This window comes from Scyliorhinus torazame, chromosome 21 (genome assembly GCF_047496885.1).
Source record: "Scyliorhinus torazame isolate Kashiwa2021f chromosome 21, sScyTor2.1, whole genome shotgun sequence".
Taxonomy (NCBI): domain Eukaryota; kingdom Metazoa; phylum Chordata; class Chondrichthyes; order Carcharhiniformes; family Scyliorhinidae; genus Scyliorhinus; species Scyliorhinus torazame.
This window is the reverse complement of record NC_092727.1, coordinates 46299704-46312500: the sequence shown is the minus strand read 5'-3', so window position 1 is coordinate 46312500 and position 12797 is coordinate 46299704.

Genomic DNA, 12797 nt, shown 5'->3' with positions numbered 1-12797 from the left:
CTCTGGAAGTAGCGTTCCAAAGCCTTAATGCGTTCCCGTCCGATCACGCGAGCCCCTCGTGGACCCCCGACCAAAGAATACCCCCAGGCCTGTGCCGCGCAGCTGGGGCTGCGGGCCACATTTCCGTATTTGGACAACGTCACCATCTGCGGCCATGATCAGCAGGACCATGATGCCAACCTCGAGAGATTTCTCCAAACCGGCCGAACCCTTAACCTCACTTACAACAAGGAGAAATGCGTTTTCCGCACAACCAGACTAGCCATCCTCGGTACGTCGTGGAAAACGGGGTCCTAGGACCCGACCCCGACCGAATGCGTCCCCTCCTGCAACTCCCCCTTCCCCAGTGCCCCAAGGCCCTGAAAAGGTGCCTCGGGTTCTTTTCATATTACGCCCAGTGGGTCCCCAACTTTGCGTTCAAAGCCCGCCCACTAATCAAGGCCACCATCTTCCCACTGGCGGCTGAGGCCCGTCAGGTCTTCAGCTGCATCAAGGCGGATATCGGCAAAGCCGCAATGCGCGCGGTGGACGAGTCCGTCCCCTTCCAGGTGGAGAACGATGCATCAGAGGTCGCCCTCGCCGCTACCCTCAATCAAGCAGGCAGGCCAGTAGCGTTTTTTTCACAAACCCTCACCACCTCCGAAATTCGACACTCCTCAGTCGAAAAGGAAGCCCAAGCCATTGTGGAAGCCGTGCGGCACTGGAGGCGCTACCTCGCTGGTAGGAGGTTTACCCTCGTCGCTGACCAACGATCGGTAGCCTTCATGTTCGATAATACGCTGCGGGGCAAGATCAAGAATGATAAGATCTTGAGGTGGAGGATCGAACTCTCCACCTATAATTACGATATAGTATATCGTCCTGGGAAGCTCAACATACCCCCAGATACCCTGTCCCGTGGCACATGCGCCAGCGCGCAAGATGACTGACTACGTGCTATCCACGATGACCTCTGCCACCCGGGGGTCACCCGGCTTCTCCACCATATCAAGGCCCGCAGCCTGCCCTACTCCACTGAGGAGATCAGAGCCATGACCAGGGACTGCCAAATCTGTGCCGAGTGTAAGCCGCATTTCTATCGACCGGATAAGGCCCACCTGGTAAAGGCATCCCGGCCCTTTGAGCGCCTCAGTATCAATTTCAAAGGGCCCCTCCCCTCCAACAACCGCAACATATATTTCCTCAACATCATCGACGCGTTCTCCCGCTTCCCCTTTGCAATCCCTTGCCCCGACATGACCGCGGCCACCGTCATTAAAGCCCTACACCCTGTTTGGTTTCCCCACGTAAGTTCACAGTGACTGGGGCTCGTCGTTCATGAACGACGAACTGCGTCAGTACCTGCTTAGTAAGGGCATTGCCTCGAGCAGGACTACCAGTTATAACCCCAAGGGTGTTAGACGTTTTAGTTGCTGTGAAATGAAGAGTCTAAAGTTCTTGTTCCTTTTCACCAAACACCATTTATTTCACTTCCACAGCCTCTGCACAAAACTCTTAACATCATACCACCTGACAGCGGCCACCTGAAGCCCCTTTACATATCAGTGTCAATTAATGGATACTTAACATAAATGAGACAACTAATTGCAATATCTCTCAACCCATTACTTAACAGTCTCCCCTTCCTTGGAGAAAAAAAATAATTAGGTGAAAACAAATTTTCAAGAAACTCAAAAACACGCACAAGATGTCCCCCCCCTTTTCTTTTTTTTTGTTTGGACGAGAGAAAAAAAACAGTCACAGAAACAAGCGGCCTTCATTAACAATATTCAAAAGTTTCTGTGAACTCGCCCCTCTTTTCGTAAAACAGTCTGACAGTTGATAGCTCCTGTCGATCCATTTAATTTTTGTTATTTCCCCTCTGTCCAACATCTGCTTCAAACGTGCGATGTCTATCCGTAACCTCTTTTCATTTACACATTTTGTAGAGTGCACATTTTCCCATAGGGATTTATTGTCAATGTGACAGTCAATAGGTATATTACCCAAATCCCCTAATCCCAAAATTTCTGTCGATATCATACTTATATAAAAAGCCATATCCACCGCCTCTACAAGGCTTAACGTCTCAGCAGCCAAAGTACTTTTTACCACTCTCCTTATTTTCTTTGTTTCCCACACAAGTGGGCAACATTTACCATTGTTCCACAAAAGGAAAATTATAAAACCTCCTGCGCTTGAAATCCCATCACATAAATTTGCGTAGGACGCATCACTATAAACTATGAGTTTCAAGTGCTTTAGGTCACCTAAAACCGTGAACTTCAAAACACACTCCTGCATTTTTAGTTTGGCCAACGCTTTATTTGCTTTTATTATATCTTCCACTTTGGGATCATTCATTTTTGTACTCAACTCTAAGACATCAAAACTCACGTCCGGTCTAGTCTGTCTACCTAACCAGTTCAGTTGCCCAATTAAACTTCGTAGTTGCTCTTTTTCTATCTTTGAAACCATTGCGTCTTTTTGTGAAACTCGGCCACGACTAATTGCTATTGGGCTGATGCTTTCCAAATAAGATTGCTGACGTAAAGTTGCCCCTAATTTAGTCTGTCCAATTTCCAGTCCAATATATTTAAATGCACCGGAAGCCTGACTTCCAACCCTGAATTCTTTCCTCAAACCATAGCTTCAAAATCACTAGTCCCACCCCACAAAAAATCATCGACATGCATCATAAAAATGCCAGAAAGATTTCCTTTATAGTGCCAGTAAAACATTGCAGGATCTGCTTTCAACTGGCAACAGCCTAACTTTAACAAAACTGACCTTACCGAAAAATACCAGACTCTAGATGCATCATTTAATCCATATACACATATATTCAACTTCCAGAGTACCCCTTCTGTGTTAGCTGCTTCTTTGGAGGACGGAGAAAAATGTTTCTCTGGAGCTGATGCCCCTGCAAAAAGGCAACTTTTATATCTATAGATTTGCATTCCCATGCCTTTGTGCTAATAGAGCCAAGAAGATCTTTAAAATAACCTTTCCTGCTGTAGGTGAATCTACCCTTAAATCCTGATCTTCTATGTTTTCTTCAAATCCCCTTGCCACGAGCCTGGCCTTTGCCTTATAAGTTCCATCCGGAAGAACCTTTTCCGTGCAAATCCATCTGTGGGATAGAGCTCTTTGTCCCCTATCCGGTACTTCCGCGTATACCCCAAATTCACTCCAACTATGCAATTCTTGCTGTTTTGCTTCTTTAATAACTTTTTCATCTAATTTATTTGAAGCCACCAAAATCTCACGTGCATGTGGGCTTCTACTCCTATTAGTATTCGTAGTCTTACTCATGTTCCGAGATCTTGACAAACTACATCCCCTCTCCCGCCTGGTATCTCGTTCTGTACTGCTACTACTTGATCTTTCCCTTCTGCTGTGGGATGTCCTTTCAATAGTTCTCGACCTTTTCCTGCGGACCTGTTCACTATCCGATGTACTATCTGAACTGACACTGCGTTTCTGTGCCCTCCATTTTTGAACTTTGTTTTCCCAATCCATTGTCTTGACTCCTTCCCCTGAATGCTGTACATTCAACCAATGTTTATACTTTCCAGTGGCCTTCCCTGCTCTACTAATAACAGTTGCATCCTTTCATTGACTAGACCCTTCAGGCAAGTATGTCACTTTTGTACCAACTTTTGGCAGTTGCCCTTTCAGAAAAATGGCCTGTTTTAATTCACCAGAAGTGTTGTGTTTCTCCACAGAAACACTGTCTATATCAGTTAATTGGCCCTCATAGTTAATGAACGGTTGCCTCCGCCTGGTGAACCCCTGAGCCGAACCCCTTAGTGCAAACTTTATCCGTTCCAGTTTTATAAACCCTGCCATGTCGTTTATCCAGGTCTCCACGCCCAGAGGCTTGGCTTCCTTCCACATAAGCAGTATCCTTCGCCGGGCTACTAGGGACGCAAAGGCCAAAACATCAGCCTCTCTCACCTCCTGCACTCCCGGCCCTTCTGCAACCCTGAATATAGCCAGCCCCCAGCCTGGCTCAACCCGGACCCCCACCACCTTTGAAAGCAGCTTCGCCACTCCCACCCAGAACCCCTGCAGTGCCGGGCATGACCAAAACATGTGGGTGTGGTTTGCTGAGCTTCTCGAGCATCTCCCACACCTATCCTCTACCCCGAAAAATTTACTGAGCCTTGCTCCAGTCATATGTGCCCTGTGCAAAACCTTAAATTGTATCAGGCTAAGCCTGGCGCACGAGGACGAAGAGTTTACCCTACGTAGGGCATCTGCCCACAGCCCCTCTTCAATCTCTTCCCCCAGCTCTTCCTCCCATTTTCCCTTCAGCTCATCCACCATGTTCTCCCCCTCGTCTCTCATTTCCCTGTATATATCTGACACCCTACCATCCCCCACCCATGTCCCTGAGATCACTCTATCCTGAATCTCCTGCGTTGGGAGCTGCGGGAATTCCCTCACCTGTTGCCTCGCAAAAGCCCTCAGTTGCATGTATCGAAATTCATTCCCTTGGGGCAACCTATATTTTTCCGTCAGTGCTCCCAGACTCGCAAACGTCCCGTCCAAGAACAGATCCCTCAGTTGCACAATCCCAGCTCTCTGCCATGCTCTAAATCCCCCATCTATTCTCCCCGGGACAAACCTATGATTATTTCTTATCGGGGACCGCACCGAGGCTCCCGTCATTCCCCTCTGCCGTCTCCACTGCCCCAAAATTTTCAGTGTTGCCACCACCACTGGACTTGTGGTGTATTTCTTCGGGGAGAACGGCAGCGGTGCCGTCACCAGTGCTTGTAGGCTGATTCCTTTGCAGGACGCCATCTCCAATTTCTTCCACGCCGCTCCCTCCCCTTCTCCCATCCACTTATACACCATTGAAATATTGGCGGCCCAATAGTACTCGCTTAAGCTCGGTAGTGCCAGTCCCCCCCTCTCCCTGCTATGCTGCAAGAACCCCCTCCTCACTCTCGGGGTCTTCCCAGCCCACACAAAACTCATGACGCTTTTCTCGATCTTCTTGAAAAAAGCCTTCGTGACCATCACCGGGAGGCACTGAAACACAAAAAGGAATCTCGGGTGGACTACCATTTTGACCTCCTGCACCCTCCCCAACCAGTGACAGGGGCACCATGTCCCGTCTCTTAAAATCCTCCTCCATCTGTTCCACCAATCATGTTAAATTAAGCCTATGTAAGGTTCCCCAACTCCTGGCTATCTGGATCCCCAAGTACCGGAAATCCCTTGTTACCCTCCTCAGCGGTAAATCCTCTATTCCCCTGCTCTGCTCCCCCGGATGAACCACAAACCACTCACTCTTCCCCATGTTCAATTTGTACCCCGAGAATTCCCCAAACTCCCCGAGCGTCTGCATTATCTCAGGCATCCCCTCCACCGGGTCCGCAACATACTGCAATAAATCATCTGCATACAATGATACCCGGTGTTCTTCTCCTCCCCTGAGTACTCCCCTCCACTTCCTGGAGCCCCTCAGTGCTATGGCCAGGGGCTCAATTACCAATGCAAACAGTAACGGAGACAGGGGACACCCCTGCCTCGTCCCTCTATAAAGACGGAAGTAGTCAGACCTCTGCCTGTTCGTGATCACACTTGCCACCGGGGCACTATATAGCAGCTGTACCCATCCAATGAACCCTTCACCAAAACCAAATCTCCTCAACACTTCCCACAGGTAGTCCCACTCCACCCTGTCAAATGCTTTCTCGGCATCCATCGCCACCACTATCTCTGCCTCCCCCTCTGGTGGGGGCATCATCATCACCCCTAGCAGCCTCCGTATGTTCGTGTTCAGCTGTCTCCCCTTAACGAACCCAGTTTGATCCTCATGGACCACCGCCGGGACACAATCCCACTATCCTCGATGCCATTACCTTGGCCAGGAGCTTAGCATTTACATTCAAAAGGGAAATGGGCCTGTAGGACCCACACTGCAGCGGGTCTTTATCCTTCTTCAAAAGTAACGATATTGTCGCCTCCGACATAGTCGGGGGCAACTTCCCCCTTTCCCTGGCCTCATTAAAGGTTCTCGTCAAAAGCAGGGCCAGTAGGTCTATATATTTCCTATAAAATTCCACCGGGAACCCATCCGGTCCCGGGGCCTTCCCCGCCTGCATGCTCCCAATCCCCTTTACCACCTCCTCCACATCAATCTGTGCTCCCAGTCCCACCCTCTCCTGCTCCTCCACCTTCGAGAATTCCAGCTGATCCAGGAAATGCATCATTCCCTCCTTCCCTTCCGGGGGCTGAGCCTTATACAACCTCTCATAGAATGTCTTAAACACCCCATTCACTCTCTCCGCTCCCCGTTCCATCTCTCACTCCTCATCCCTCACCCCACCTATCTCCCTCGCCCCTCCCCTCTTCCACAATTGTTGGGCCAGTAACCGACTCGCCTTCTCTCCATACTCATACTGCACTCCTTGTGCCCTCCTCCGCTGTGCCTCTGCCTTACCCATGGTCAGCAGGTCAAATTCCACATGTAACCTTTGTCTTTCCCTGTACAGTCCCTCCTCCGGTGCCTCTGCATATTGCTTGTCCACCCTCAGAACTTCTCTCAGCAATCGCTCCCTTTCTTTACTCTCTTGCTTCCCTTTATGTGCCCTTATGGATATCAGTTCCCCTCTGACCACCGCCTTCAACGCCTCCCAGACCACTCCCACCTGAACCTCTCCATTGTCATTAAGCTCCAAGTACCTTTCGATACACCCCCTCACCCTTAGACATATCCCCTCATCCGCCAACAGGCCCATATCCATTCTCCAGAGTAGGTGCTGTTCCTTTTCCTCTCCTACCTCCAGTTCTACCCAGTGTGGAGCGTGGTCCGAGATGGCTATGGCCGTGTACTCCGTCCCTGTCACCTTCAGAATCAGTGCCCTTCCCAGGACAAAAAAGTCTATCCGTGAATATACCTTGTGAACATGGGAGAAGAATGAGAACTCCTTACTCCTAGGTCTGATAAATCTCCAAGGGTCTACTCCTCCCATCTGCTCCATGAAGTCCTTAAGCACCTTGGCCGCTGCCGGCCTCCTCCCGGTCCTGGACCTCGACCGGTCCAGCCCTGGATCAAGCACTGTATTGAAATCTCCCCCCATTACCAACTTTCCCGCCTCCAGGTCCGGGATACGCCCCAACATACGCCTCATGAAGTTTGCATCATCCCAGTTCGGGGCGTATACGTTCACCAGAACCACCGCCTCCCCTTGCAGTCTGCCATTCACCATCACGTATCTATCCCCACTGTCCGCCACTATGGTCTTTGCCTCAAACAGTACCCGTTTCCCCACTAAAATAGCCACCCCCCTATTCTTCGCATCCAAACCCGAATGAAACACCTGTCCCACCCATCCTTTACGTAGTCTGACCTGATCTGTCAATTTCAGGTGCGTCTCCTGCAACATAACCACATCTGCCTTTAATTTCTTTAGGTGTGCGAGTACCCGCGCCCTTTTAATCGGCCCATTCAGCCCTCTCACGTTCCACGTGATCAACCGGGTTGGGGGGCTCTTTACCCCCCCCCCCTTGTCGACTAGCCATCCCCTTTTTTACCCCAGCTCCTCACCCGGTTCCCACGTACCCGTATATCCCACCGACGGTGCCCTCCCGCCTCGACCACCCCGCCCCATAACAGCTCCCCCTTCCCCTTAGCAGCAGCAACCCAGTTTGCTCCCTTCCCCCCCCCCTCCGCTAGATCCCCCTCTAGCGTAATTACACCCCCCATGTTGCTCCCAGAAGTCAGCGAACTCTGGCTGACCTCCGCTTCCCCGTTTGCCCTCAGCCTCTCACTGTGCGAGGCCCCCACCTTCCTGCGTCCCTGTTCCCGCCATAATTACCATAGCGCGGGAACGAGACCCGGGTTTCCCACTCAGCCCCGCTTTCCTACCCACCGGCGCCCACAGTTCCTCATACTCCCCCCCCCCCCCCCAAATGAGGGGAAGAGAGAAAATTTACAGGATTAAAGAGTTAACAATTGAAAAATCATCCCCCCCCCCTTCCTCGTCCCACATAGTCACCCCACCACTTTGTCCCAGAAGCTCTTTCTCTCGCCAGATTATTCCAGCTTCTCATCCACTATGAATGTCCACGCCTCTTCTGCCATCTCAAAGTAGTGGTGCTTCCCTTGGGATGTGACCCACAGTCTCGCCGGTTGCAGCATTCCAAATTTCACCTTTTTGTGAAGCACCGCCTTAGCCCGATTGAAACTTGCCCTCCTTCTCGCCACCTCCGCACTCCAATCCTGGTATACGCGGATCACCGCGTTCTCCCGCCTGCAGCTCCGAGTTTTCTTCGCCCATCTTAGGACCATCTCTCTGTCATTATAGCGGTGAAACCTCACCACTATTTCTCCTGCCCTTGGTCTTCGCGCCATAACTCGATAAGCTCCCTCCACCTCCAAAGGGCCCGTCGGGGCCTCCGATCCCATTAGCGAGTGAAGCATCGTGCTCACATATGCCCCGACGTCCGCCCCCTCTGCGCCCTCGGGAAGACCTAAGACTCTTAGATTCTTCCTCCTCGAATTATTCTCCAGGGCTTCCAACCTCTCCACACACCTCTTGTGCTGCGCCTCGTGCGTCTCTGTCTTCACCACCAGGCCCTGAATTTCATCTTCATTTTCAGCAGCCTTTGCCTTCACGACCCGAAGCTCCAGCTCCTGGGTCCTCTGCGCCTCCTTTAGCCCTTCAATCGCCTGTAGCATCGGGGCCAACACCTCCTTCTTCAGCTCTTCCACACAGCGCCGCAGGAACTCTTGTTGCTCCGGGCCCCATATCGAAAGGCCACCTTCCGACGCCATCTTGCTTCGAGCTTCCCTTCCTTGCCGTTGCTCCGAAGGATCCACTGCAATCCTGCCGCTATCCTCTCCTTTTTCCATCAATATCCGGGGGGATTCCCTTCTATTTCACCGCACAGTGATTTTGGCCGTTTAAAATTGCCGTTGGGGCTCTTATCAAGAGCCCAAAAGTCCGTTCCAATGGGAGCTGCCGAAACGTGCGACTTAGCTGGTCATCACCGCACCCGGAAGCCCACACCTGCCCTCTTAACCGGCCCATTTAACCCTCAAACATTCTAGGTGATCAGTCTAGTTGGGGGGCAAAGTGACCCCCACCTCCGCCGATCAGCCATCCCCTTTCTTGGGCCTGCCTCCAGCCCATGCGCTGCGCCTCCTCCGGCCCGCCTCCCGGCAGCCCCCGCCACCGACCTCCTCTCTGTCCCTCAACTGAAGTCCCTCCCTTGTCAGCAGAACAACAACCCCCCTCCTCCCCCTAGCAACACCACTTTGAAACCTAACCCATACAATAAACTAAACATATGCACACCCCCCACTGCATTTCTGTGAGCTAGCTCACCCAGCTAGCTTGGTGGCCCCCACCCGCGGCGCCAAATAGTCTCCCACCTATTGTTCCCTCACTCCCCTCCCCCCTGCTCATACAAACAAATTCCCTCATCTAACAATCCCCGCACAATCACTCAGCTGAAAAAAAAAACACCGAAACACAAACAAGCACGTCTCCATCACCCAAAAGTGCACATCAAAGAAAAAGGCATTGCCAACATTCACCAAAACGAAAGCCCCAAAACAAAAAAACTTTTTCCCCCCCTTCTTAAACAGAACTCAAAAAAATCTTTTCGCGAAGTCCAGTGCATCTTCGGGCAACTCAAAATAATGATGCTGGTCCTCATATGTGACCCAGAGACGAGCCGGATATAGCAGTCCAAACTTCACCTGTTTCTTGAAGAAGATTGACTTAACTTGGTTGAAGCCTGCCCTTTTCCTAGCCACCTCCACACTCCTGGTACACCCGCAGGATACTGTTGTCCCATTTATAGCTCCGCGTTCGTTTGGTCCACTGAAGAATACATTCCTTGTCCAGGAACCTGTGGAATCTCAGCACCATTGCCCTCGGAGGATCCCCCGTTCGCGGCTTCCTCACAAGCGCTCTGTACGCCGTGTCCACCTCCAAGGGTCGGGAGAATGTCCCCTCCCCCAGCAGCTTTTCAAACATACCCGCTACGTATGCCCCAGCAGCAGCTCCCTCAGACCCTTCCGGGAGCCCGACAATTCTTAAGTTCTGCCGGCAGGACCTATTCTCTAGGTCCTCCACCTTCTCCAGAAGCCTTTTCTGCTGGTCCCGCAGCATCCCCACCTCCAGCTCCACCGCAGTTTGATGCTCCTCCTGCTCAGCCAGCGCCTTCTCAACCTTCTGGATCGCCCGATCCTGGGCGTCCAATCTGTGCTCCAGTTGATCAATCGACTCTTTAATCGGGTCCAGGCAGTCCCGTTTCTGCTTGGCAAAGCCACCCTGGATGACCTGCATTAACTGCTCTGTTGATCGCTGGGCCGACACCAGGGGTCCGGTCCTCGGCCATGCTGTCTACTGCTGCAGCTTCAGCACAGCTTTTGCCTATCTTTCTATTTCTGCCTTTTGTGCCTTCTGGTTCTTTTCTCCATACACCGATACATGGAAACGGTGCACCTTTGCCACCCCCACCCAGAACCCCTGTAGTGCCGGACATGACCAAAACACATGGGTGTGGTTTGCTGGGCTTCTCGAGCATCTCCCACACCTATCCTCTACCCCGAAAAATTTACTGAGCCGTGCTCCGGTCATATGCGCCCTGTGTAAAACCTTGAATTGTATCAGGCTTAGCCTGGCGCACGAGGACGATGTGTTTACCCTACGTAGGGCATCAGCCCACAGTCCCTCCTCAATCACTTCCCCCAGCTCTTCTTCCCATTTCCCCTTCAGCTCATCCACCATGATCTCCCCCTCGTCCCTCATTTCCCTGTATATATCCGACACCCTACCATCCCCCACCCATGTCCCTGAGATCACTCTATCCTGAACCTCCTGCGTCGGGAGCTGCGGGAATTCCCTCACCTGTTGCCTCGCAAAAGCCCTCAGTTGCATGTACCGAAATGCATTCCCTTGGGGCAACCCTCTATGAAGAGGGAAGTAATCAGACCTCTGTCTGTTCGTGACCACGCTCGCCACCGGGGCCCTATACAGCAGCTGTACCCATCCGATATACCCTTCTCCAAAACCAAATCTCCTCAGCACTTCCCACAGATAATCACACTCCACTCTGTCGAATGCTTTCTCGGCATCCATCGCCACCACTATCTCCACCTCCCCCTCTGGTGGGGGCATCATCATTACCCCTATCAACCTCCGTATGTTCGTGTTCAGCTGTCTCCCCTTAACGAACCCAGTTTGATCCTCGTGGACCACCCCCCGGGACACATTCCTTTATCCTCGTCGCCATCACCTTGGCCAGGAGCTTAGCATCTACATTTAAAAGGGAAATGGGCCTGTAGGACCCACACTGCAGCGGGTCTTCTTCCTTCTTCAAAAGTAGCGATATTGTTGCCTCCGACATAGTCGGGGGCAGCTGCCCCCTTTCCCTAGCCTCATTAAAGGTTCTCGTCAAAAGCGGGGCCAGTAAGTCCATATACTTCCTATAAAATTCCACCGGGAATCCGTCCGGTCCCGGGGCCTTCCCCGCCTGCATGCTCCCAATCCCTTTTACCACCTCCTCCATCTCAATCTGTGCTCCCAGTCCTGCCCTCTCCTGCTCCTCCACCTTAGGGAATTCCAGCTGATCCAAGAAACACATCATTCCCTCCTTCCCTTCCGGGGGCTGAGCCTTATATAACCTCTCATAAAATGCCTTGAACACCCCGTTCACTCTCTCCGCTCCCCGTTTCATCTCTCCCTCCTCATCTCTCACCCCACCTATCTCCCTCGCTGCGCCCCTCTTCCTCAATTGGTGGGCCAGTAGCCGACTCGCCTTCTCTCCATACTCATACTGTACACCCTGTGCCCTCCTCCACTGTGCCTCTGCCTTACCCGTGGTCAGCAGGTCAAATTCCACATGTAGCCTTTGTCTTTCCCTGTACAGTCCCTCCTCCGGTGCCTCCGCATATTGCCTGTCCACTTTCAAAAGATCTTTCAGCAATCGCTCCCTTTCTTTACCCTCTTGCTTCCCTTTATGTGCCCTTATGGATATCAGTTCCCCTCTAACCACCGCTTTCAACGCCTCCCAGACCACTCCCACCTGAACCTCTCCATTGTCATTAAGCTCCAAGTACCTTTCGATGCACCCCCTCACCCTTAAACATACCCCCTCATCCGCCAATAAGCCCATATCCATTCTCCAGAGTGGGTGCTGTTCTTTTTCCTCTCCTACCTCCAGGTCTACCCAATGTGGAGCGTGGTCCGAAATAGCTATGGCCGTATATTCCGCCCCTGTCACCTTCGGAATCAGTGCCCTTCCCAAGACAAAAAAGTCTATCCGTGAATATACTTTGTGGACATGGGAGAAAAATGAGAACTCTCTACTCCTAGGCCTACTAAATCTCCAGGGGTCTACCCATCCCATCTGCTCCATGAAGTCCTTGAACACCCTGGCTGCTGCCGGCCTCCTCCCGGTCCTGGACCTCAATCAGTCCAGCCCTGGATCAAGCACCGTATTGAAGTCTCCCCCCATTACCAACTTTCCCGCCTCCAGGTCCGGGATACGTCCCAACATACGCCTCATAAAATTTGCATCATCCCAGTTCGGGGCATATACGTTCACCAGAACCACTGCCTCCCCTTGCAATCTGCCACTCACCATCACATATCTACCCCCACTATCCGCCACTAAGGTCTTTGCCTCAAACAGTACCCGTTTCCCCACCAAGATAGCCACCCGCCTGTTCTTCGCATCCAAACCTGAATGAAACACCTGCCCCACCCATCCTTTACGTAGTCTGACCTGGTCTATCAGTTAATGTAGAGAGATACAGAGTTAGTGATCCAATGTACAGAGTT